At 45.7% G+C, this 23,410-nt stretch overlaps 1 pseudogene; it reads left to right on the top strand.

The window, feature by feature from the left end:
* Positions 1 to 18,985: 18,985 nt before the first annotated feature.
* LOC130850049 (S-phase kinase-associated protein 1-like) lies at positions 18,986 to 19,476 on the top strand (annotated as a pseudogene).
* Positions 19,477 to 23,410: the final 3,934 nt, after the last annotated feature.

Raw genomic sequence — 23,410 nt, 5'->3', positions numbered from 1 at the left:
CTTTGTGTACCTTTTAATCTTATATTTTAGCTTTTTTTTGGGGGTTTCCAATATTTTTTAATTCATCATGCTCTACTTTCAAAATATTATACAATCTCAGGTATAATTTAAGAACAACAGTATACTTAAAATTTCCCTCTCCCTTCCTTTGTGTCATTCTTGTATTTCATTTCTACTTATGTTATAAAACTCAGAATACATTGTGTTTTTTTAAGTTTTGCTTTACACAATTACATTTAAAGATATTTTAAATTAGGAAAAGTCTCTTCTATATATACACGTACCACTTAATTCCTTTTTGTATATCTGGCTTTCCATCTGGTAGTATTTTTTTTCGGTCTGAAGAGCTTCCTTTAACAGTTATCTTAATGCAGGTCTGCTGGTGACAAATTTTCTTAGCTTCTGCTTCTCTAAACATGTCTTGATTTTGCCTTCATCTTTGAAGATTATTTTTGCTAGATATAAAATTCTAGGTTGATGGGCTATTTTAAAAAATTTCAGCACTTAAAATAGATTGTTCCATTGTCTCCTGGCTTGCGTTATTTATGGTAAGGAATCATTAAATACTTACTTTTGTATTCTTGCATCTAGTGTCTTTTTTTTCTTCTGGTTGCTTCTAGGATTTTCTCTTTACCACTGGTTTCCAACAATTTTAAAAATTATTTTCTTTTGTTTAACTCTTTGTGGGTTTGTGTGTGTATATTCTTCTTGAGGTTCATTTAGCTCCTTAGATAATTAGGTTTGTATTTTTCATTCATCAAAGTGGAAGTTTTTCAGTTATTGCATTTTGAAATGTTTTTCTTCCCCACCCTATGACTTTGATTACACATATATTATATCACTTGATATCGTCCTACAGATCACTGTGGCTGTTTGTTGTGGGGTTTTGTTTCCAGCTTTTTCCCCCTCTGAGGTGCAATTTATTTTATTTTTTATTTATTTTAATTTTTTTTTTTAATTTTTGGCTGCATTGGGTCTTCGTTGCTGCATGCGGGCTTTCTCTAGTTGTGGCGAGTGGGGGCTACTCTTCTTTGAGGTGCTTGGGCTTCTTTCATGGAGCACAGGCTCTAGGTGCTCGGGCTTCAGTACTTGCGGCACATGGGCTCAGTAGCTGTGTCTCGGGGGCTCTAGATCACAGGCTCAGTAATTGTGGTGCACAGGCTTAGTTGCTCCGTGGCACGTGGGATCTTCCTGGACCAGGGATCGAACCCATGTCCCCTGCATTGGCAGGTGGATTCTTAACCACTGTGCCACCAGGGAAGCCCTGAGGTGCAATTTAGATAGTTTCTATTGTAGTCTTCAAGTTTACTGATAATTTTTTCTATAGTTTCTAATATGCTATTAAGTCCATCCAGTGAATTTTTCACTTTAGATATTATATTTTTCAGCTTTAGAGAGTCCATTTGATTCATTTTTTCATATCTTTCACTTCTCATATTCATATTTTACAGTAAATCTTTTTAAAGTTTGCTTTATTTATTTGTTTGTTGTATGGTACAATCTATATATTTTTTCCATTAAATCTTGAACATCTTTATAATACCTGTTTTAAAATTTCGTCTACTAATTTCATTTGGGTTTGTTTCTATTGACCGATTTTTCTCTTGGTGATGGACCACACCTTCTTGCTGCTTCATGAATTTAGCCATTTTTATTAGATGCTGGACATTTTAAATATTACATTGCTGATTATATTTTGATGCCTTTCTTTGAAGAAAATTTAACTTTGTTTTGAGAGGCAGTTAAGTTACTTGCAAACCACCTTGAGACTTTTTAAAGAACTTTTTTAGGGTAGACTTTGAACAGACTTTACTCAGTGGTATTGAGGGTTTTTTTTCCCACCTGATACCAACCAATTCTGACATCACCTTGGGGTCCTACATGCAATTCAATTCTGACACTAACTACCTGCAGTTTGTGTCAGACTCCACAGGTTTCAGGGCTTTGTCCCACAAGATTGTCCTCACTTCAGACACCAGCTGCAAGTATTGGGTCCCCAGGTTAGCCACACTTCCGTTCATTTTGGCTACAAAGTTGAGGGTGCCCATGACTCCTCTCCCTTCAGGTTCAATAATTTGTTAGAACAACTCACAAAACCCAGGAATGCACTTTACTTACTATTAATGGTTTATTATAAAGGATACAACTTGAACAATTGAATGCATGAGATGTATAGAGAAGATAGTGGGGTCCAGTGGGGGGCACGCCATGCCCCTATCACATTATTATGTTCACCGACCCAGAAAGCTCTCTAAACCCTACTATTTAGAGGTTTTTTAAATGAAGGTTTCTTTATGTAGGCACGACTGATTAAATCATTGACTACTAATGATTAATCAACCTCCAACCCCTCTCACTTCCCCAGAGGTCAGGCAGCAGGGCTAAAATTTCAAGCTTCTAACCAAAGATTGGTCTTTCTGGCAACCAGCTCCCATCCTTAAGTTATCTAGGGGCCTGTCAAGAGTTGCCTCATTAGAACAGAAGACTCCCATTCCTCTATCACTCAGGAAATTCCAAGGGTTTTAGGAGCTCTGGTCTAGGAACCAGAGAGAGAAACCAAATGTCTTTCTATGACACTACACGTATGCTGGTAAATGTTTAACAACCAACTTTCCAGGGGAAAATAAAAAAACAATCCAGCTTTGTCGTGTATCCTTATTTCCTTGTTGTAAATATCCCACAATGGCTCATGTCCAGGTACCAGCATGATTTCACTGAAGGTGGAGCTGGGAGGAGATATGCACAGTTGGCTCCACAAACTAGTTTGAGCCAGCTCCAACACACTGATACCTTTACTCCAGTTGAGCTCTAATACTTAAGAATAACTATTGTGGGGTCTCTACTGAATGCATTGGTGTTGGAATAGGACCACTCTGAATGGTCAGAAATTAAATATCTGCCAAACTTGCGTAAGCTCTAGGAATCACTCATCTTATAGCTCTCCATTAGTTGTTCCTTCTCTCACAATTTTATTTGCAGAGTCTTCATGAAGTTTTATTCTATGTATGCAGATAGCATTCAGCCTAGAACACAAGAGGAACCCTCATGCAGATTTCTGAGTCTCTTTCTCTACACAGCTCCCTCTTTCTGGTACCCAGCCTTTCATGTTCAAGCTGCCTTGGACTCCCTGAACTCTGACTCCTCAGCTCAGGCTGCTGTGATCTTGGGTTTCCCATCTGTGCATCACATTCCAGAAAGTGCCTCCAGGCAGGAAACTGTGTTAATTGGAGGTTTCACCTTATTTGTTTCCTTTCTCTCAGGGATCACAGTTCTGTGCTGCCTGTCATGCAATGTCTGTAGCAGTTGTTTCACACATTTTGTCCAGTTTTCTAGCTGTTTACAATGGAAATACAAGTCTGTTATCAGTTACTCCATTACAGCCAGAAGAGGGAGTCATTCAGCTTCCATTTAAGTGAAGCGTATTCCTTTCTTACAGGGAGATATTACATTTCTGATTTCATATTTTCCTTGTAAGAAAAAAAGGGAGCTTATCGTTTGTGTTTTCACAGAAACTATCAGCTGCTTCTCTCTTCCCCGACCTTGCTGCAGTGGGTGGATTGTTCACAGAGCTCAAAACAAGCCTTGTGAAGGCAGCATTCTGACAGCACTGCTCCTTCGGCTTACACTCTGAGCGACGGACCTTGACCGCTGTACCCAGGTGGAGGTCCTGCACTCTGGAATTATCCATAACAATATAGTAAGACTTCTTTACCTTAGGAGAGTGTGAAAATGGCATGAGGAGCAATTGAAAGTAACTGAATTCACATCAGCCAAAGAGAATCAAGTACAATTTGTTACAATTAGTTCAGGATAAAATAATAACTTAACAGTTGATGTATTTTTTTATATTAACATCAAATCTTTCCTATGAGGAAAGTAGGAAGACGTCTTTAGCCAAGTACACCTAAGGGGCTTGTGTCTGTCCCGGTGTAATCCAGATTTCCCTCTTTTCGCATTGTCCAGGCTCGGCTGAGCCTCTTCTGAATGTCCCATGCTGTTTTGGTCTTTTTTTTTAAAATAAATTTATTTATTGGCTGCGTTGGGTCTTCGTTGCTGCACACGGGCTGCCTCTAGCTGTGGTGAGTGGGGACTACTCTTCATTGCAGTGCTCGGGCTCCTCATTGCCGTGGCTTCTCTTGCTGTGGAGCACAGGCTATAGATGCGTGGGCTTCAGTAGTTGCAGCATGTGGGCTCAGTAGTTGTAGTGCATGGGCTTAGTTGACCCGAGGCATGTGGGATCTTCCGGGACCAGGGCTCAAACCTGTGTCCCCTGCACTGGCAGGTGGATTCTTAATCCCTGCACCCCCAGGGAAGTCCTGCCCACACTGTCCTTTTTTTTTTTTAAGAACTTTTATTGAGATACAGTTAACAGACAATAAACAGCATATATTTAGTGTACAATTTGGTATCTCAATCTCCCAATTCATTTCCCCCTAACCCTCCCAGCTTTCCCCACTTGGTGTCCATATGTTTGTTCTCTACATCTGTGTCTCTATTTCTGCCTTTCATTTCCTCTTTCATAGTTGTTAGCTTTGCCTTATGTATTGAGGTGCTCCTGTATTGGGTGATAGATATTTATAATTGTTATCTCTTCTTCTTGGATTGATCCCTTGATCTTTATGTAATGTCCTTTCTTGTCTCTTGTAACATTTTTTATTTTAAAGTCTATTTTGTCTGATATGAGTATCGCTACTCCAGCTTTCTTTTGATTTCCATTAGCACGGAATATCTTTTTCCACCCCCTCACTTTCAGTTTGTATGTGTCCCTAGGTCTGAAGTGGGTCTCTTGTAGGCAGCATATATATGGGTCTTGTTTTTGTATCCATTCAGCCAGTCTGCATCTTTTGGTTGGTGCATTTAGTCCATTTACATTCAAGGTAATTATCGAGATGTATGTTCCTATTACCATTTTCTTAATTGTTTTGTTTTTGTTTTTGTAGGTCTTTTTCTTCTCTTATATTTCCCGCTTAGAGAAGTCCCTTTAGCATTTGTTGCAGGGCTTGTTTGGTGGTGCTGAATTCTCTTAGCTGTTGCTTGTCTGTAAACCTTTTGATTTCCCCATCGAATCTGAATGAGATCCTTGCTGGGTAGAGGATTCTTGGTTGTAGGTTCTTCCCTTTCATCACTTGAAATATATCATGCCACTCCCTTCTGGCTTGCAGAGTTTCTGCTGAGAAATCAGCTGTTACCCTTATGGGAGTTCCCTTGTATGTTATTTGTTGTTTTTCCCTTGTTGCTTTTAATAACTTTTCTCTGTCTTTCATTTTTGTCATTTTGACTACTGTGTGTCTTGGTGTGTTTCTCCTTGGGTTTATCCTGCCTGGGACTCTCTGTGCTTCCTGGACTTGGGTAGCTGTTTCCTTTCCCATGTTAGGGGAGTTTTCAACTATAATCTCCTCCAATATTTTCTCCGGTCCTTTCTCTCTCTCTTCTCCTTCTGGGACCCCTATAATGCGAATGTTGGTGCATTTAACATTGTCCCAGAGGTCTCTTAGGCTGTCTTCAGTTCTTTTCATTCTTTTTTCTTTATTCTTTTCTGCATCAGTGATTATCACCATTCTGTCTTCCAGGTCACTTATTTGCCCTTCTGCCTCAGTTAATCTGCTATTGATTCCTTCTAGTGTATTTTTCATTTCAGTTATTGTGTTGTACATCTCTGTTTGTTTGTTCTTTAATTCTTCTAGGTCTTTGGTAAACTTTTTGATCTATGCATCCAGTCTTTTTTCAAAGTCCTGGATCATCTTCACCATCATTATTCTGAATTCTTTTTCTGTAAGGGTGCCTATCTCCTCTTCATTTAGTTGTTTTTCTGGGGTTTTATCCTGTCCCTTCATCTGGTACAAAGTCTTCTGCTTTTTCATTTTCTCTATCTTTCTGTAGCTGTGGTTTTCAGTTCCATAAGACGAAATACCTTGATACTGCTGTCTGCCCTCTTGTCCCACCCACTCTGTTCTTACTCCATGAGTCTGTGCTGGGATGGCGGGTTCTTGTTATCAGGGCCTTTCTTGCCAGGCATGCAACTGTTTTTCAGCCTCTGCCTAAAATTGTCAGGGTCTTGAAAACCAAAACAATAATGAGATTTTTCTTTCTTCCCATGTGATCTGCAAAATGCCTCCATTGGCTATTTGTCATGGGGAAATGGCTTGTCTATTGACTGGTGTGCTGTATTACCTTCCTGTGGCTGCCGTGACAAATTACCACAAACGCAGTGGCTTACAGCAATAGAAATTTATTCTCTCACAGTTCTGGAGGCCAGAGGTCTGAAATCAGTTTCACTGGACCAATATCAAGGTGTTGACAGGGCTGTCCTCCTTCCCGAGGCTGTAGGAGAGACTCTGTTCCTTGTGTCTCTCAGCTTCTAGTGGACCATGGCATTCCTTGCCTCGGAGACATATGACTCCAATGTCCAGGGCCAGGATCTCCAAATCTCTCTCTGCTACTTCCTCAGGTTGCTTTCTCCTATGTGTGTATCAACTCTCCCTCAGCCTCTCTCTTTCAAGGACAGTTGGGATGATATTCATGGCCCACCCAGATAATCCCGGATGATCTCCCCATCTCAAAATCCTCAATAACATGCAAAGATGCTCTTTTCAAATAAGGTAACACAGTTTCCAAAGATTAAGGCATGGTATCTTTTTTTTGTGGGGAGGGGGTGGATTTTTCAGCCTACTGGGTGGGGAGTTCTGCTTCATGTCTGAGTGTATTACCTCAATTACTGTTGAAATCTATGAGACAACTCTTCTGGCCATGCTGTGGTCCTTTGAGGGCAACATCTAAAGGAAGAAAAAAATGCAAAAAATGAACCGAGTGGAAACATGGGTGCTGTGGGGTCCCTGTGTACCACTGTTAAGTTAAATACCCTTTCTATCTGCAGTAACTAAAGATTTTTCTTTATATCCATTCTGGGCCAACTCTAGCCAGGGTTCCCCTACATCTATAAGAAGTCCAGTGACATAGTGCAGAGAACATTCAGGTGACACTACGATCTCCTCTTGTTACATGATCTTCATTTATTCTAGACTTGTTCTGCATAATTACCCTCGAGAGAACCTAGATCAACCAGGCAGTGCTCACAGCCACCATTTACCACCTGAGAGTTTAAATAGAGAAGAAAAAAATAGAAACAGTTAAAGAAAGATTCCCGGGCACAGCTAGAAAGAGATGCAAAATAATAAAGGAGGAAAAAATAAAGGAAAGATGTAGCCCCATCTGGAGGGGAACAGCCAAGCAATAAGTGAACGAGTATTTAATGAGCAGCCGTAATACTATTGTACTGGGCTCGGTTGAGGGAAAGAAAAAAGTATGACATCATCCTTGCCATCAGAGAGCCTTCAATCGAGGAAGACAGAAATGCACAAATCCAACTATAATATAAGGTGTATTAACACAAGGATCATATGAAACAATCAAAGTAACATGGGAAAGTTCACATCTGGTTAGAGGGATCAGGGAAGGGTTAGTGAAGGAGACAGTGCTTGAGTTGTACCTGGAATTGGTATAGACAAGACAAGAGAGTGCACACCCTGTGTGGCTGAGGCCTTTACAAAGCCATGGTCTGAAACCTCAGTGAAACAAGGCTGACTCCAGGTCCTCCCAGTTCTTCCTTCATTCCCCCACAGCAACTATCTCAGACTCTCCTTACTCTCCTCGATCTCCTTACCCTACTACCTCCCCCTAATTCTCAACAGAGAACTGTTGGCAAGATCATTTCCAACTTCTTTCCTCCATCTATGGGTCTGACTCCACCATCCTCACTCCTCGTGCAGGGAAGAGACGCTCCCCTTTCTGTTCAAGGCTGATGGATGACACCCCAGCCCAAGCCTGGGACTCTTCCCCCTTCCACCTCTAAGGGACTCTGCTCTGCTGGTTATCCCCTCTCTCTTAAATGAAGTGGTTAAGAGAGCACACTTGGAGTTGGACAGGCTGGGTTCAAATCTCAGCTCTACTTCCTTTTGGCTCTTACATAAGTGCATTTCCTCCTGGACCTCGATGTCCCTATCTGTACAATGGGAATGGCTATAGCATGTACTTTGTAAGGTTGCTGAGAGGACTGAATGAATTATTCCTTATAAAACAGAATCAAGTCTCTGGCCCACAGGTGGTTTTCAGAGGGTGCCAGTATCTATCTTTACCCCCACCCCCATGAGCTCTTTAATCTCTGCTTTAAATCATCTTCAAGGCATTGCTGTTCATCAGAATAGAACTCCCTCTCTGATTATCTTTTTTACCATTTGCTCTATCTCTCTACTTCTCTTTATAATCAGCCCTCTTGAAGGAGTGGTTCACGTAGGTGGAAGCAGCAACCGGAGCTGCAGAAAGCCTAGAGCGTGATTGAAGAACACAGGAATAGTGGAAAATGCCAGAAAGGTAGCCTGGGGCCAAGTCATGAACAGGCTGAGGTGTTGGGTTTTATTCTGCAGGTTGTGGGAAACTATTGACTCCTGGCAGAGGAGTGATCCTATGGAACTATACTTTAAGGATATTAATCAGGCAGTGATATGTAGGTGAAAACTCTTAGAAAGTTATTACATTGGGAGAGATGAGTTTATGAGCCAAAAAGAGGCCTTGACAAGAAGGGGCAAGACACATAAAATCAATACATGTCAAATCGAGAGACCTTGACAATGGATAGGATGTGGGAGGAGGCAGAGAAGAAATGATTGGTGACGACTGTGAAGTTTTCAACCTGATACCAGGCTGCCTGCACCCAAACAGGGCAGTAAACAGGAGGAGAAATGGTTTGGGAATGGAGAACTCAGACTGGGAATTGCTGGGTTTGAAGAATGACACCAGACACCAGGTGTCACTCTGCTCCTAGCCTGAAAATCGCAAAGCAGCCACGGAGCTACCAAAGGACCATAAAAAAGCTGTAATGATTGCCGCCTCCTGGCTCAGGCTCCTTCCTGACTCCCCTCCTGCGGGGATGGAACAGAAACTCCACATGCGTTGGAGACTCACGGTGTGTTACAAACACCCGCACCGCTGATGGCTTCTTGTGAGCCCTATGCTCTGAAATCCCACCACTGTAGAACCTGTCCTTTGGGCCTGAAAGGATTTTGACCTTGGGGAAGATAAAGCCTTGAACCAGGAGTCACAGCCTCATATGCCTTCAGGCACCTGGAGTTTAGAAGGGTGATGTTACGTGGGGAAGTGAAATCTGGAAAAACTAGTGTGTGTCCTCCCTAAAGACATTCAAATTCAGAACTTAAAAACTATCACTGTGCTGGCTTAACTAAATATATCTGCAGCCAATCACTTTGCAACCTATGCCTTAAGCTTCTCACTCAAAGAATATGTTGAGATACCTCACAGCAAAGCCTTGGATGCATAGGAGACAGGATGGTGGGGGTGGGGTAGATATTAGAAGTGGAGTAAACTGAGCCTTGGCCTGTTAAGTCTTCTGTAGACACAATTTGTTTCTCTCCATTCAGAGGGATCCAAACACCCAAGCGCTGGAGACAGTGCCAGAGGCTCAGGGGTGCCCTTGTGGAACCAGTGAGCTTTGGAGCGTATTACCTGTCTCAGCAGTCCCCAAGTCTCAGGCATTTATGAAGTTCCCATCCTCACAATTTCTGTCATATCACCTGGACTGACTTAACCCTTTTCTTTAAATAGACCTTAAATCAACTCACTTTTTAATTTGGACTCTTCTAAGCAATATTTAAGAAATAGCAGGTTTTATGTGTGTAATGTTTTTTCTAATACACTTGAAGATGAAAAAAAAACCATAACAATTAGAATTAGTGAATAACTGGGTACCACCTAAAATATTCTCAAGTACCCCCAGCAGGATGCATGTCACATGCCATGAAACAGTGGTCAAGCCCCTTAGTCCACAGATGGGGAATGCAGCCCTGGCTCTGAATAAATAAGCCCGAGTTCTAAACCACAGTCCGTGATTTTGGTTTTATCACTTGTACTTTCCGAGCTTCTGCTTTCTCATCCACGAAGTGGAGAAAACTACACCTGTCTCCCAGCAATGCTTTGCGAACTCGTGACGTATGCGTAAAACCGTGAAGAATTGGCACTACCGTGAATGATGCTGTTGTTATTGACTCTCTCGTTTTGGGGCCCCGACCCCGTGCCCAGTGTCATTGCAGCCAATAGAACGAGACTGAGTGTGGTTGAGAAGCAAAGAAAAGCTTTACTTTTTGATCAGAGAATGGAGTGGTGTGAGCTCACGCTATGGAGTCCACCTGACAGGCTGACAGGCTGTGGGCCGGGCTGCTTCACAGGCACGGTCGCGCGGGAGGGGGCAGAGTCCTCGCGGGGCCATGGATGGGCGTGTGCAGGTGTGTTGCTCACCCTCTGGAGAGCGGTGCCAAGCGCGGTGTCCCTGCACACAGCCCGCCACCGCCATCCTGAGTCGCAGTGTCGTGGGCAGTGCTCCTGCACAGGGTACGTGAGCTGAGGGACGGTTAGGCACTAGGAACCCTGGTCTGATGTGCCGGGTGCAAGGCTCTGCACTCAGCCCTCTATGAGCAGGTGAAGCTAGACTGAGCACAAAAGGAAAGGGGAAAAAAAAAAGGGTTAGACTTTATTCCATTACCAGATTCTTTTTATTTTCCGGGAATTGTTAACAAGCTTCGCCGGTGACAAACCCCTCCTCTGTGCTTTGTCCTGCTCCTCGTTCTTGAGGGGCGCAGGTCTGTCCTCTGTACCTGCGTCCTGCTGAGTCTGTGTGTCACCATAACCCTGGGCGCCTGGGCGGGGGAGCAGAGCTTCCCCCCAGCTGCCTTTAGATGTGCCTGGTCGTCACCGGGCCTCAGCCCTAACCTTCACCTCCCTGAGCAACCACCATTCGTCTAACCTTTTGGCGACAAAGGACAGCAGACATTTTAGGATGCATGGAGCAAATACTAGCAAGAGAATAATGGTCACAGGTCAATTTTTTCCTAAAAAGGCAGGCATCGAGGTGTTTTACCTGTAGGCACAAGCGAGCCCTGATGCTGAGGCTCTGTGTGGCCTGGATATCCCTGATCACACCTTGTTGTTTTCCAGAAAAGCAGCTTCAGGTCAGAGAGAGGTTCACACAAGGTGTCAAGAGGGCCCATCACTCCAGGTTGTGTTTTCCGAGGTTGAGGCTCCGGGGCCACTTCCCTCGAGCGAGACGTCCACGTGGAGTGACTGCCGCAGCTTCAGGGCGGAGCGGTGGTTCGGATAACTCCGTTCCCCTTAGGACTGAGCTGGTCTTGCAGGCCGCTGCTTTTCCAGGTTTTCAGGTACACCCAGTCTCTCGACCAGAAGCAGTGAAGGGCCAAGTCAGTGGGTGCAGGCTGCACATGGTACCATATTCTGTGAGGGCTTCCATGGTTTCTCTCACCTGGAGGGCACACGTGAGTTGTTCTGTTTCAAGGGGGTCAAGCTTTCCCTTCTTCAGACTCAGGGGATGGGTCTACATATATCTATTCAAATGTACTTAACTTGAACTTATCCTTTGGGCCTAACCGCATGCAGAGCAGGGCAATTAGAAGTAATTTAATCCAGTTTCCTTGAGTTTCCTGACATAGCCTGGCTAAGGCCCACTTCTAGGTCTTATTGGATCTCCCTACTTTCCCTGACGTTTGCGGTCTCCAGGCTGAGTGCAAGGTCCATTTTATGCCCAGGACCCTCGTCATCCCCTTTGTTACTTGAGACACACGTGCTGGACTATTACTGCTTTGTAGGGATCGTAGGAGCCTGGACCTGGGGACTATTTCTTTTAGTAACGCTTCTATCCACCAGAAATGGTGTTTTCTAGCACCAAGAGATACCTGAAATTGCCTGGCATCATGGCTCAGCATGACAGTGAGACCAACCTGCCAGTCTTCCCCAGGATATGTCTGTCTGGTCTGAATGGACCTTGTCTGGCAGCCTCTGGGGGGTCTGGTGTTGGGATTATTCACTGTGCAGATGGGGAAGCTCTCAACTCTCCGACTGATTATACTTTTCATGGCAGGAGTTACCATGACCTCAACTAACCAGTTACATACGGCTTCCCTCCCATAGGGAGTTCTTTAATGAGCCTCCCTGATGGCTTGACCAAGATGCAGTTTGGGGAAGGAAGTATTGCCCATGTTCACTAACTAGCCACCCATGGCCTCCTATATCTCTACTGAAGCCCCATTTTCAAGCTTTGTCTAATTCTTCCTTTGGGTAGATTGCAGAATCATTGTGTGAATCTAGCCTTCAAGGCTTGACAGGTAGTTGCCAAGTTGCTGGTTCTAGGGCTGCTCTTTTGGCAGTTGCGTCAACCTTGTTTCTTTTTATTACCTCTGCGTCTCCCTTTTGGTGACCCCCTACAATGAATCACTGCCACCATTTTTGGAAGCTGTATTGCTTCTGTCACAGAATAAATCCGTTCCCCTGCTCACCACCTACAAAATCAATTACATACTCACGAGTGGTAGAAGGGAAAGGTGCCTTTAATCAGAATGTTGCAGTCTGGGGAGATGGTAGACTCAGTGTTCCCCAAAAACCACCTCCGAAGATTCTGCTCGGCCATGAACGTTTTAAAGGACAGGAGGGAAGTCATCTCAGTTAATCACTGAGGTGGGGGTGAGAGTCATTGCTGTCCCCACTGCGTGCAGGCTGGTTGCAGCCCCATGATCTTCCTCCAGATGTTTTGCTTATTTGTTTGTTTTTGTTTGTTTGTTGTGTTTTTAAAAAATTTTTATTTATGTATTTATTTGCTGCTTTGGGTCTTCATTGCTGCACATGAGCTTTCTCTAGTTGCGGCGAGCGGGGGCTACTCTTTGTTGTGGTGCGTGGGCTTCTCATTGCAGTGGCTTCTCTTGTTGCGGAGCACAGGCTCTAGGCGCACGGGCTTCAGTAGTTGTGGCACGTGCGCTCAATAGTTGTGCCTCGTGGGCTCTAGAGCACAGGCTCAATAGTTGTGGTGCACAGGCTTAGTTTGCTCCACAGCATGTGGGATCTTCCCAGACCAGGGCCCGAACCCATGTCCCCTGCATTGGCAGGCGGATTCTTAACCGCTGTGCCACCTGGGAAGCCCTCTAGATGTTATCTTGTTCACACAGTTTGGTCACACAGTTTGTTTGGGAGATTACCTAAGGGGAAGCTAGGGAAGAGATGTGGTCATGTGTTAATTACTTATTCTTCATTTTTACGTCTTTGATCTACGGAAAGAACCAACAAGTTAGGCAAGGTATTGTGTGATTAAAAGATTTGAAAGGTGTGCTTGGGCCAGAGATGAGTAGAGAACGGGGGTACCTGGTTTAAAACTTAGTTACAATACAGCTTTGCTAAAGTGACAAGAAAAGGGGCTTCCTGCTGAGGGCAGTTCCCTGCAAAGAGCTGCGTACACGTCTAACATCTTATGCTTAAGCCGTGCTTCACCTGGTTATTCTGCGTACTTCTTTCCTTTCGAGCAGCTGTGTGCGTGTAGAATGGCACACACACTGGGAGTCTACGTAAGCATTCACGATCTTCCCCATTCTGAGCTCTAAGGCTCTGGTGAGAGCTGTCAGCTCGGCCTTTTGGGCAGAAGTCCCTGGAGGGAGGCTTTGTGCCTCTCTGACTTAGGTCTGGGAAGTTACTGCGTATCCCACCAGCCTTTTTCCCTCTCAGCTCCTGTTTGTAAAGCAGTCCTCTTCAGCGTTTGGGAGAGGCTCACTTCCTAGGTCGGGGCAACTGGAATAGACTGTGTCTATGGTTTCTATACAATCCTCTTCCAAGGGCCGAATTTCTTTAGGTAGTAAGAGGGCAGGCTTTAGTGTGTGACGGATTTCATGGTAACCGCTGGGTTCTGTGAATTTCTGTTCTTGGACCTTCCCTTGATACCCCATAATTTTACAATGCTTGTGACTGAGTTTGCCTGATCTGGCATTCGCAACCAGCTAAGTGGCATCCGTGTGCCTAAGCATTCGAGCAGGTTTTCCCCGTTGTCCAGCGTCAGCCAGGGCTCCTCAGGGTCAATGGGAGTGCCAGCATAGAGCTCCCTGGCCCCGCCATTCTTCATATATGTGGACCAACTGCCTTCCAGGGCAGTGGCCAGAATCTGCCATTTCCATCCACTTTCAGGGGCAGTGAGGGCTTTCTCCCTTCCAGTGTCCCTCTTGTCTGCATATGGTGCACGAATGGGGTCCTAGTTTCCTTGGCTTGTTATCCCTCCCTGGGCGCTGGGGGTCACTCACCAGAGTCAGGAGTCTCCGTGGGCAATTCGTCCAGATTCCCATGACCAGTTGACACTGGAGGGCAACAGTCAGGGGGGAGGCTTGCCTCTGGGCCTCTTTATCCTCTGACGTTCCCTCCTCTATACCTCGGTCATTAAGCACCCAGCAGGCGACCTCGACCAGGCGAGAGGTAGGGGCATCGATTCTATTTCCAGTTTCTGAAGTTTACACCTAGCATTGGGGGCACATTGGAAAACGAAATACAACCTCTGGACTGCATTCCCTTCCAATGCCTGGGGGTCAGTGGTGGCATAGATCCAGAGGCATTCCCTGAGTGCCTCCAGGAATGCCAAAAGTTCCAACTGATTTCCTTTATCTTATTCCAATTGACAGGTAGGAGAGGGTAGTGGGTGTTTCCTGCTCTTGTCAGCAGCTCAAGGGGTCTCTAGTCTTGAGAGCGGCTCATGGGGCTCCCCAGCCCACTTAGCCTGGATTCCCTTTAGGATTATATTTTCACAGTAAGTCAGCCTCTGTCTTCCACCCCATCCTCCATTGCATTGGTGGTCCCAGTCGGGTTTGTTTTGTGGGACTGTTTGATTCCCTGCATGGCCTGAGTTGTTTTTGTTTTTTTTTCCTTTGTCTGCTTCCTTTTGGGCTTTTGAAAAGACCGTGGCCTTTTTTTCCCCAGTTAGGAGTACATTGAGGCTGGAGGTCAGCCCAGGTAGGGTCATGGGTCTGAAAGTTTCCCTAATCAGATTCAGGAACACTTACTCTGACTTTTCCCAACTACTGAGGAGGCAGTTGGGGATATGTGTACTTCTGGTTTGGGAAATTTGGACTGTGAATGGACTCCTCAAGGGACCCAAATAGGCATGCTTGAGATAGTCAGTCCTTCCTCAGCGAGAATAGTCCACAGGAGGTCAGACAGCACTGCCCCTGGCCAGAGCAGCTTAGCTCTGACCGCCTTGGTCCATTCGGGAGAGGCACAGCTGCTGAGGCAGGGGCTTCTCTCTCTTTCTTTCAGCAGAGAAGGAGTTTTCAGAATTCCCACTGGGTGAGAGCTAAAAGCACAAGGAATTCCCAGAGGGTACTCACTAGATTGTTGGCGCAGCTGGTATTCTGTGCTGATACCAGGAGGAGAGCCCGTAGAACCTCGATCGATAAAGAATTACCCAAGTTTTGCCTCCCAAGCAGAGGGAGGGGAGAGGTTGGGTGGTGGGTGTTTCCTATTCCCACCAGCCGTTCACAGGGCTCCCAGTCCACCAGCACTCCCCAGAGAAACTAGTGCTGACCGGAAGAGGTCAAGTCACTGGTCGAGTACCTACCTTGAGACCCTTTCACACTCAGGTGTCCCTGGTGCCTTTTCCTGAACTTGGATTGAACATCTCTCTTCCACTCTGTCAGGTGATCCTTATTACCTGAGCCTTTTCCTGTGTTTGCCTCTTGGCTCATGGGGTTGGCCACTTCCCTTTAGCAAACTGAAAGTGACTATGGGCAATGCGAGGGTTGACCCCTGGAGGTCGGTGAGGGTGGCAGAAAGTCCTGGTGCGACTGCCTTATATGGAGATCAAGAGGACAGCACCACTAGCAGGACAGTGGGCAAGGCTGCCTTGGCTCCCTCTTGACCTCAGGTCCCCATTGTTCCCAGGGCGTCCGGCACTGCGGGAAGGCCAGCCAGAGGCAGTGGGCAGACGTGTGAATTTCAGTCCCCAACCCCCACTGATGCCACAGTGTGACCCCCTTAAGGGGGTGCAGCCCAGATGGGGCTACTGCTGTGTGTGCACCACACCCAGGTTCAGGCTGCTGGACAGAGTTGCTTGAATCTGGCCAAAGGCTGCTGTTCACCTTTCAGAGTAAACTCAAAGACCAGAGTCAGTTGTCCTCATGCAAACCTCCCAAAAACCTCTGTCATCCTCCCACTGGAGCCGGGCAATCCTGGAGCCTAGTGGATAAATGCAGGTGAAAAGGCCATGGTCCATAGCTTTGTGGTTGCCAAAATTTTGTTACTGACCCTCTTGGGTCAGTTCCCAACAAGGGTCCTTGTGCCCCATGTCGTTCAAGCCAATAGAACTCACAAGTTCAGTTCGGGAGGAGAAGAAAGCTTTAGTCTTTGGTCAAAGAATGAAGAGAAGGGAGCTCATGCTCTAAAGTATATGTTCTCCCCAAAAGGGCTTTGGTGGAGCTGCTTTACAGGGTTCTCATCAGTGGGGCGCAGTTCTCGCCGGTCGGGCCCAGCTGTGCGGCTCACAGCTGCAGACCACAGTGCCAGGCGCAGAATCTCTGCACATGGCCTGCCATCAGCATCCTGAACTGCTGTGTGTATCGTGCTTCTGCACACGGTCCCCAAGGTGAGGTGTAGGGTGCAGCCATTTTACACCAGGAACTCTGGTCTAGTGCTGGGTGCAAGGGCCTCTGTGCATGGTACCCTATGAGCAAGTGAAACTAGATAAGCACAGAGGAAAAGAAAAAAAAAAAGGTTAGACTTCCTTACCCAGATTCTACTTTTATTTCCTGGGAATTGTTAATGGGCTTTGCCAGTGGCACTATGGCTGCTTAGCTTGTCCGCATCCCAGAGTGAGCCGATCTGGAACAAAATCGTTTCTCCTGCTGCCCGGGCCGGGGCACAGGCTCCACAGGGAGTGACCCAGCACCTCTGACCATACCAGCCAAATTCCTGGCAGCATGCCCTGGGGCAGCCTGATGCGGCTCCCTCCTCCCCTACCTGTCTTCAGGTGTAGACTGCACCTGATGGCTATGCAATCACTGTGCTACAATTTGAGGACACCTGGGATGCACTCATGTTGAGGAATGTGTCATGAAAAACAAGAGATGTTTTCCCTTCTCACAACTCAAACATTCAACACTTTCTAGAGAGACTGATGGCCTTATAGAAACACATCAAACAACAGTTTTTCTGTGGGTACCTACATTCAAGCCAACTGTGTTCAGAGCACAGTAAAGAAGTATCAGTAAATCAAGCTCCTTGGACCGAATAATTCAGAATGTTAGAGGAAGGGGGAGAAAGAATGTTGGCAGGAGTTGGAACTCTGGGGTGGCACCATCCTGACTAGTTGCGGTGCTGCTATTTTAGGTGTCTCTCTCCTTGGATGGGCATGTTGGCTTTCAGAGAGCATAGCTGCGTTTCCTCCTGTCTGGAGTGAGGTGTCCCTTGGTTTTCGCTCAGAACTCAGTGTCAGGCCAGGGATGCTTGTGGCAGCCTTGCTCTGCTCTCCACCTCTCTCTGGCTGATGCTGTATGTCCTCTAAGACAAGCCCTCTGCCCTACCCCCCTCCACCCCACCTCTATTTCCCCATTGGAGGTAGCAGCTCCCTGGGCAGTTGCAGCTGCCGATATGCCTGGGCTGACCCGCCAACAAAAGCAAGGGGCTGGCAGCTGGCTCCAAACACCTCAGGAACTGTTCAAGCTTGAGAAAATTACCTTGTTCAAGTTTAGTCCCTGGAACAAAGCAAACCCAAAAAAGGGAAAAACTTGTTTACGTAAGTCACAATCACCAAATGGAAGGAACAAAGAATTGAAGGTGATAGTTTCCATTTTCAGACAAGTAAACTGAGGCACAGAGAGAGTTCTACTAAGCTCACCTAGTGAGACAGAAATAGGAGTAATGGGACTTCCCTAGTGGCTCAGTGGTTAAGAATCTGCCTCCCAATGCAAGGGACATGGGTTTGAGCCCTGGTCCAGGAAAATCTCACATGCCGTGGAACAACTAAGCCCGTGGGCCACAACTACTGAAGTCTGAGCGCCTAGAGCCCATGCTCCGCAACAAGAGAAGCCACCTCAATGAGAAGCTTGCGCACCGCAAGGAAGGGTAGCCCCCACTCTCCACAACTAGAGAAAGCCCGTGTGCAGCAACAAAGACCCAATGCAGCCAATAAATAAATAAATTTATTTTAAAAAGGAAATAGGAGTAATAATATCCCCATTTAATAAATGATTACTATCTTATCATTCATTCAACATTCAACAAATATTTGTGAATGTGGCAAGCTGTGAGTCGGGCATTTTTAAATACCTCTCGTCTCCGCAATGACCTAGCAATGTCAGAAAACTGAGGCTCAGAGGAGAAAAACTTGCCCAAGATCACCTGGCAGATAGGTGGCAGGATTAAGACGTGAGCCCAGGTCCATGGTTCTAAAGCTCCCACAAAGCTCAGACTAGAATCAGCTCTCCTGCTTACAAGGAAACCTCCACCTCTGTAGCAGTGTCTAGGTCTCCTCTCGATGCCAAATCTAAGACCTGCCCTCTTAGTAAGCCTTCTGTGATCTTATGCTCCTCATGATTTTCAGCCTCAGAATAGAGGTTGGCGTTCATTGCTGCCTGGGTCAAAAAGGAACATGTGGTGAGCACACAGGAGTCAGAGGAGGATGTTCACATGCTTCACAGAGGTGAAGTGACTTTCCCAAAGTCCACAGTGAGTGAGGTAAATCCTGGATTCCGAGGACCACCTGTCTAACCTGAAGCCCGGGCTCCCTTAAGGCTCCAGGCTGCCTGGCGAGGCTAAAATTGAATGATGTCCATGCACCCCAGGGAACGGAAGGGAGTATCCTGAAGAGCAAATGTGTGGATTACCATTCTCAGTGGCTAATCTACTAAGTGACATGTCTACACTGAGCTGAGAGCTATTGTACATACATATACCAGGTGAAATTTATCATTGAATCTGGTGGCTGTAGGATGGTGGGAAGTCACATTTGGACTAGACTGAAGCCACGCTGGAAAAGATATCATCTGGAGATGTGGACATATAGAAGAGTCGTCATCATTGGCCTTGTTCTCTGCCTTTCTGTTTTTCTTTTTGCAGACGCCGCCCCGCTCTCCTCAGCCTCTGGCCCGCCATCTCCTTGAGGCCTAACCCCATGCCTTCAAGTAAGTTGCAGCGTTCTGATGGAGAGATATTCGAAGGTGATGCTGAAATTGCAAAACAATTTGGACTATCAAGACCATGTTGGAAGATTTGGGAATGGATGATGGAGGAGATGGTGATCCAGTCCGCTTGCTAAATGTTGATGCAGCAATATTAGAAAAGGTCACTCAGTGGGGCACCCCCCACAAGGATGCCCCTCCTCCTCCTGAGGATGATGAGGACAAAGAAGAGCGAGCAGATGACGCCCCTGTTTGGGATCAAGAATTCCTGAAGGCTGACCAGGGAACGCTTTTCAGGCTTATATTGGCTGCAAACAACTTAGACGTCAAAGGTTTGCTTGATGTCACCTGCAAGACTGTTGCCAATATGATCAAGGGGAAAACTCCTGAGGAGATTCAAAAGACATTCAATATCAAAAATGATTTTACTGAAGAAGAGGAAGCCCAGGTATGCAAAGAGAACCAGTGGTGTGAGGAGAAGTGAAATGTTGTGTCTGACGCTGTAACACTGTAAGGATTGTTCCAAATACTAGTTGCACTGCTTTGTTTATAATTGTTAATATTAGAAAAACTGTCGACAAATGCAGCAGCAAATCAGTTGTATTAGCAGAATGTTGTCCTCATTGCATGTATAGTTTCAGTACAGATTCCAAACTTATGGCTCCGTTTCTTCTAGTATGATCAAAACTTCTTTTTTCTGTGCTCTGAATAAAATTGAACTGTGGGTTCTCTATAGAAAGTGGCATTTGGGGCTTTCCCTCTTTTTGTAAAGCAAATTCTGCCTAGTTTGTTGTCCAGTTAACTTTAGTGACTTTTAAAAGTTGGCACTGTAAATAAAGCAACTTGCAAAAAATTTTCTGAAATAGAATTAAAAAAAAAAAAGAGTTGTCATTCCTAAATACTAATTTGAGTTGTCTCTTTTGGAGAGACAGTTTTGCTTTTCTCTAAGATGATTAATTTATGTTAAGTAAGTGCATCTTGGAAGCAGAGGGAAGATGGAGAGCCCTCCAGCCATGGGCTGGAATACAGTGGTACCTGTCGATTCACCTGGCCTATTAGCCCCTCCCTGGGACCTGCTTTTCTTCCCATTTCTACACAGGGACCTGGCCTCTCCCACACACCTTAGCTGATTGGCTCAGGACTAGGCACCTGATGCATGTTACCCCAGAGTCCCTTCCCTGGGCATTTGGAATTGGGCCTGAAAAAGAGAAAGCCTCACTCTCTCCTCAAGTAACTACAGCCTGGACACCTGCTGTCTATTGTGTGAAGTCCTTAATGACCCCAGTGATATTGGGGCTCTTGGATTCTATGAGACAATCCTATATCCTTATAATAAAGTCACCTCCTCACCCCTTTTCTTTGATTAATCTGGATAAAGTTGCTTTGTTAGTTACAACCAAGAATTCTTACTCAAGAATACTTTCACCCTCTTCTCTCCCCCATGTCTAGAGAGTCACCGAGTCCATTATTTCTACCTCTTTCTGTATCTGCTACCCACCCCTTTCTCTCTATGCCACTACCTTCATCAGAGCCTTCCCATCTCAAGCCTGGATTTTGACCACAGCCTCCAAACAGGTCTCCCTATTTTAGTCTGACCCTCCAGTCCATTCTACTGCCAGGACCACCTACCAGAACTCAAGTTAAATTATTTCACTCCTTTGCTTGCAAGCATTTTGGGGTCTCCCTCCCAGAACCTTTGGCTCAAAATCCAAACTCCCAGCACAATATACAGGCCTGCTGTGATATGGCCCTCCATTCCCACCTCTGGACCTCCACACTATGTCCCCTTCTCTTCTGTCTAGTGTAATCCCCGTGCTTCAGCTTTGCTTGTATTTTGCAATGACTCACCACATTTTTATCTTCTCTAGGCTTCTACCTGGAGTGCTCTCTTCCAGGCTTTACTGAACCAGCTTCTATGCATCTCTAATGATCAAGAATGAGTCCTTACACCTCCTTTCTAGGCTAGGTGGTAAAGCATGGCCTGGGTCTTTCCTTTCTCCACATTCCCCTCTCTGGGGTTATCCCATACTGTGTCCTTTTGACTTGGCAGTGTTTTCCCACTGCTGCTTCCCTAGCAAAATCTGTTATCAGTTATTTATTCCCTGGTATAGATTTAAGGCAACGCATTACCTCTACCAGGAGTATTTATGTGTAAAGACTCGTCACTGAAGGCAGAACGTATTAAAGGGACATCAGACATCGATGAAAATGCAGGGGAGGCATGAGAATGCCCTGAAAAAGCACACCATGGGACAGCATGTAATCTGTGCCAGACCTGCTCTCTGCTTGTAAGCATGGATATCTCCTAGAACCAGGAGAGAGGAAGAGGGAGGGAAGGAAGAGAGAGGGGTAGGAAAGAGAGAGGGGAAGAAAGAGAGAGAGAGAGAGACCATGGTGTATGCAAGCTGTATGCAGTGTTCCTGGCCTGTCCCAGGACAGTGTTTGGTGGCTGCAGGTTGCACCTGCATGATTTTGGGGGGCTCCACTCATGTAAGCTATAATAGGAATGGTATCTCCTGGAGTCCTGCCACGGGGAAGGCAAAGGGCCTCTGCCTCCCTATCTCTCCTTGGGCCACCACAAGTCATAGACGGCTTGGGAGCTTCCCTCTGAGTCAGAGGGACTCCAGCACGGGACTCTGGCTTGGGCAGAGCCAACCCAGGAGGCCAGGTGGTGTGCAAACAGAGAAACCAGAGTCACTGTATTGCCTGTCCCTCTGCTTTCTACTCTTCACCACATGAGTGATTCATCTAATCTGCAAAATCTGACTGGCCGTTCTCCTGGCCCAAATCTTTTACTGGCTCCTCTCTGCCTACTGGACATTCTCCCAGCTCTCTCGCAGTTATGAACAACTTTGTTTTTACTAAAATACCTTCAGAGGGAAAAAAAGCTCTTTTGTATGCCTCCCCAGGATTACACATAATCTTTACTACATGAGTTCATAAAGGCAAGGTTTTGTCTTCCTCATCTTTTGTGTTCAGCAGGCCACAGAACTGCTGGCTCATAATATACATTCAATAAATGAGTTAAGCTGAATTAAAAGAGAGAAAAACCCAGAAGATCAAAGGCAAAATAAGAAGCTGAAAAAGCAGCAAAGCAGAGTGAACCGGGGAAAAAAGACCTCATTTTTGGCCATGCTTTCCATCACCCCTTTCTAGCACTTTATGGCAGCCCCCTGGCAGGGCTCCCATCCCGTGGCGAGCCAGGGAAGGGAGATGGCAGAATCATGTTGCTCGTGGGATTTTGCCCTGCTCTTTGATTCTGATGCTGTGGGGCAGGTGCATTTTCTAAATTACCCACTAAGGTGGCAGGTCATTTCTAGCCACCCCAGCCCCACCTGGCAAATGAAGCCTTGATTTTCAACAGACAGGCATTTCAGAACAAAGCCTGGAGGCTCCCAGGTAAACTGGAAAACAGATGCTCTTGCCAGAAGGGAACTTGGCTGGGGAGGCTTGGCGGATGCGGCAGCTGAGGGGTCCCCCGAGCCCGGCAACCTACCAGCTGGCCAACACCTACAAAGGTCCTGGGTCTCAGGTTGCTGTGGCATGCTCAGGGTTTTCTGCGACCCTGTTCTTTGAACATTTCCAAAGTAAGTACGTCCCTCTTTGAGGCTGTTTCCTCATTTGTAAAAGAGGGTGATACTACCTAGCTCAGGGGCTTTTTTTTTGAACATCAAGTGACACCTGCACGTAGTAAACACTCAGTCCAGAGTGGCCATCATACAGTCTTGGTGCCTCAACGACTTTATCTGTAAACAGGGAGAGCCATACTTATTTCACGTGAATATGCTGAGGATCAAGTGAAGAGGGATCTGTAGGCACTTAGCAAAGGCTGCACAGAGTTTATGTCACCTTGGACGCTCTAAAGCCAAACCAAGCTCATCTCGGGATCTTCAGATCAGGTTATCAGGCTGGCAGGTGGGAGGAATGCCACAGTGTATCTGGATTTCTGAAAGACAGGTGACAAAAGTCTGTCAGGAAATGCTTTTAGACCTGATGAAAACACGTGGCCTAGGCACCAGTGCTTCTGACTGCCTGAGCAACCACCAAAAATGTTAATACAATAAGGAAAGACTCTTCCTATTATGGGTAAGGCTCTAGAATATGAATGAATATGACTTTTAAAAATTAGTGATTTGCACTAAGACAAAAACCATGCTTATTGAATTTGGAAATTATCCCAAACTGGGACAAGAGCAAAAACAGCAAGATTTCAACAGAATGAAAAGATGGGCCAAAACCATCATAATATTCAGTGGGAAAAAATGTAAAGGCCTGCACTTGGGTTTAAAAAAAAAAAAAAGAACACAGCTGGAAAGCACAGGATGGAGAAAACAAGTATAAAATTCATGTAAAAAAAAAAGAACAGGAAAAAACTACATTTAAAAAATAAATCAATGTGAATCACTGGGTGATGTAAC

The sequence above is a fragment of the Hippopotamus amphibius genome, chromosome 3, assembly GCF_030028045.1.
Source record: "Hippopotamus amphibius kiboko isolate mHipAmp2 chromosome 3, mHipAmp2.hap2, whole genome shotgun sequence".
NCBI classification, from domain to species: Eukaryota; Metazoa; Chordata; class Mammalia; order Artiodactyla; family Hippopotamidae; genus Hippopotamus; species Hippopotamus amphibius.
Note: the sequence above shows the minus strand (reverse complement) of the source record. Positions and strands in the feature narration are given on the sequence as shown.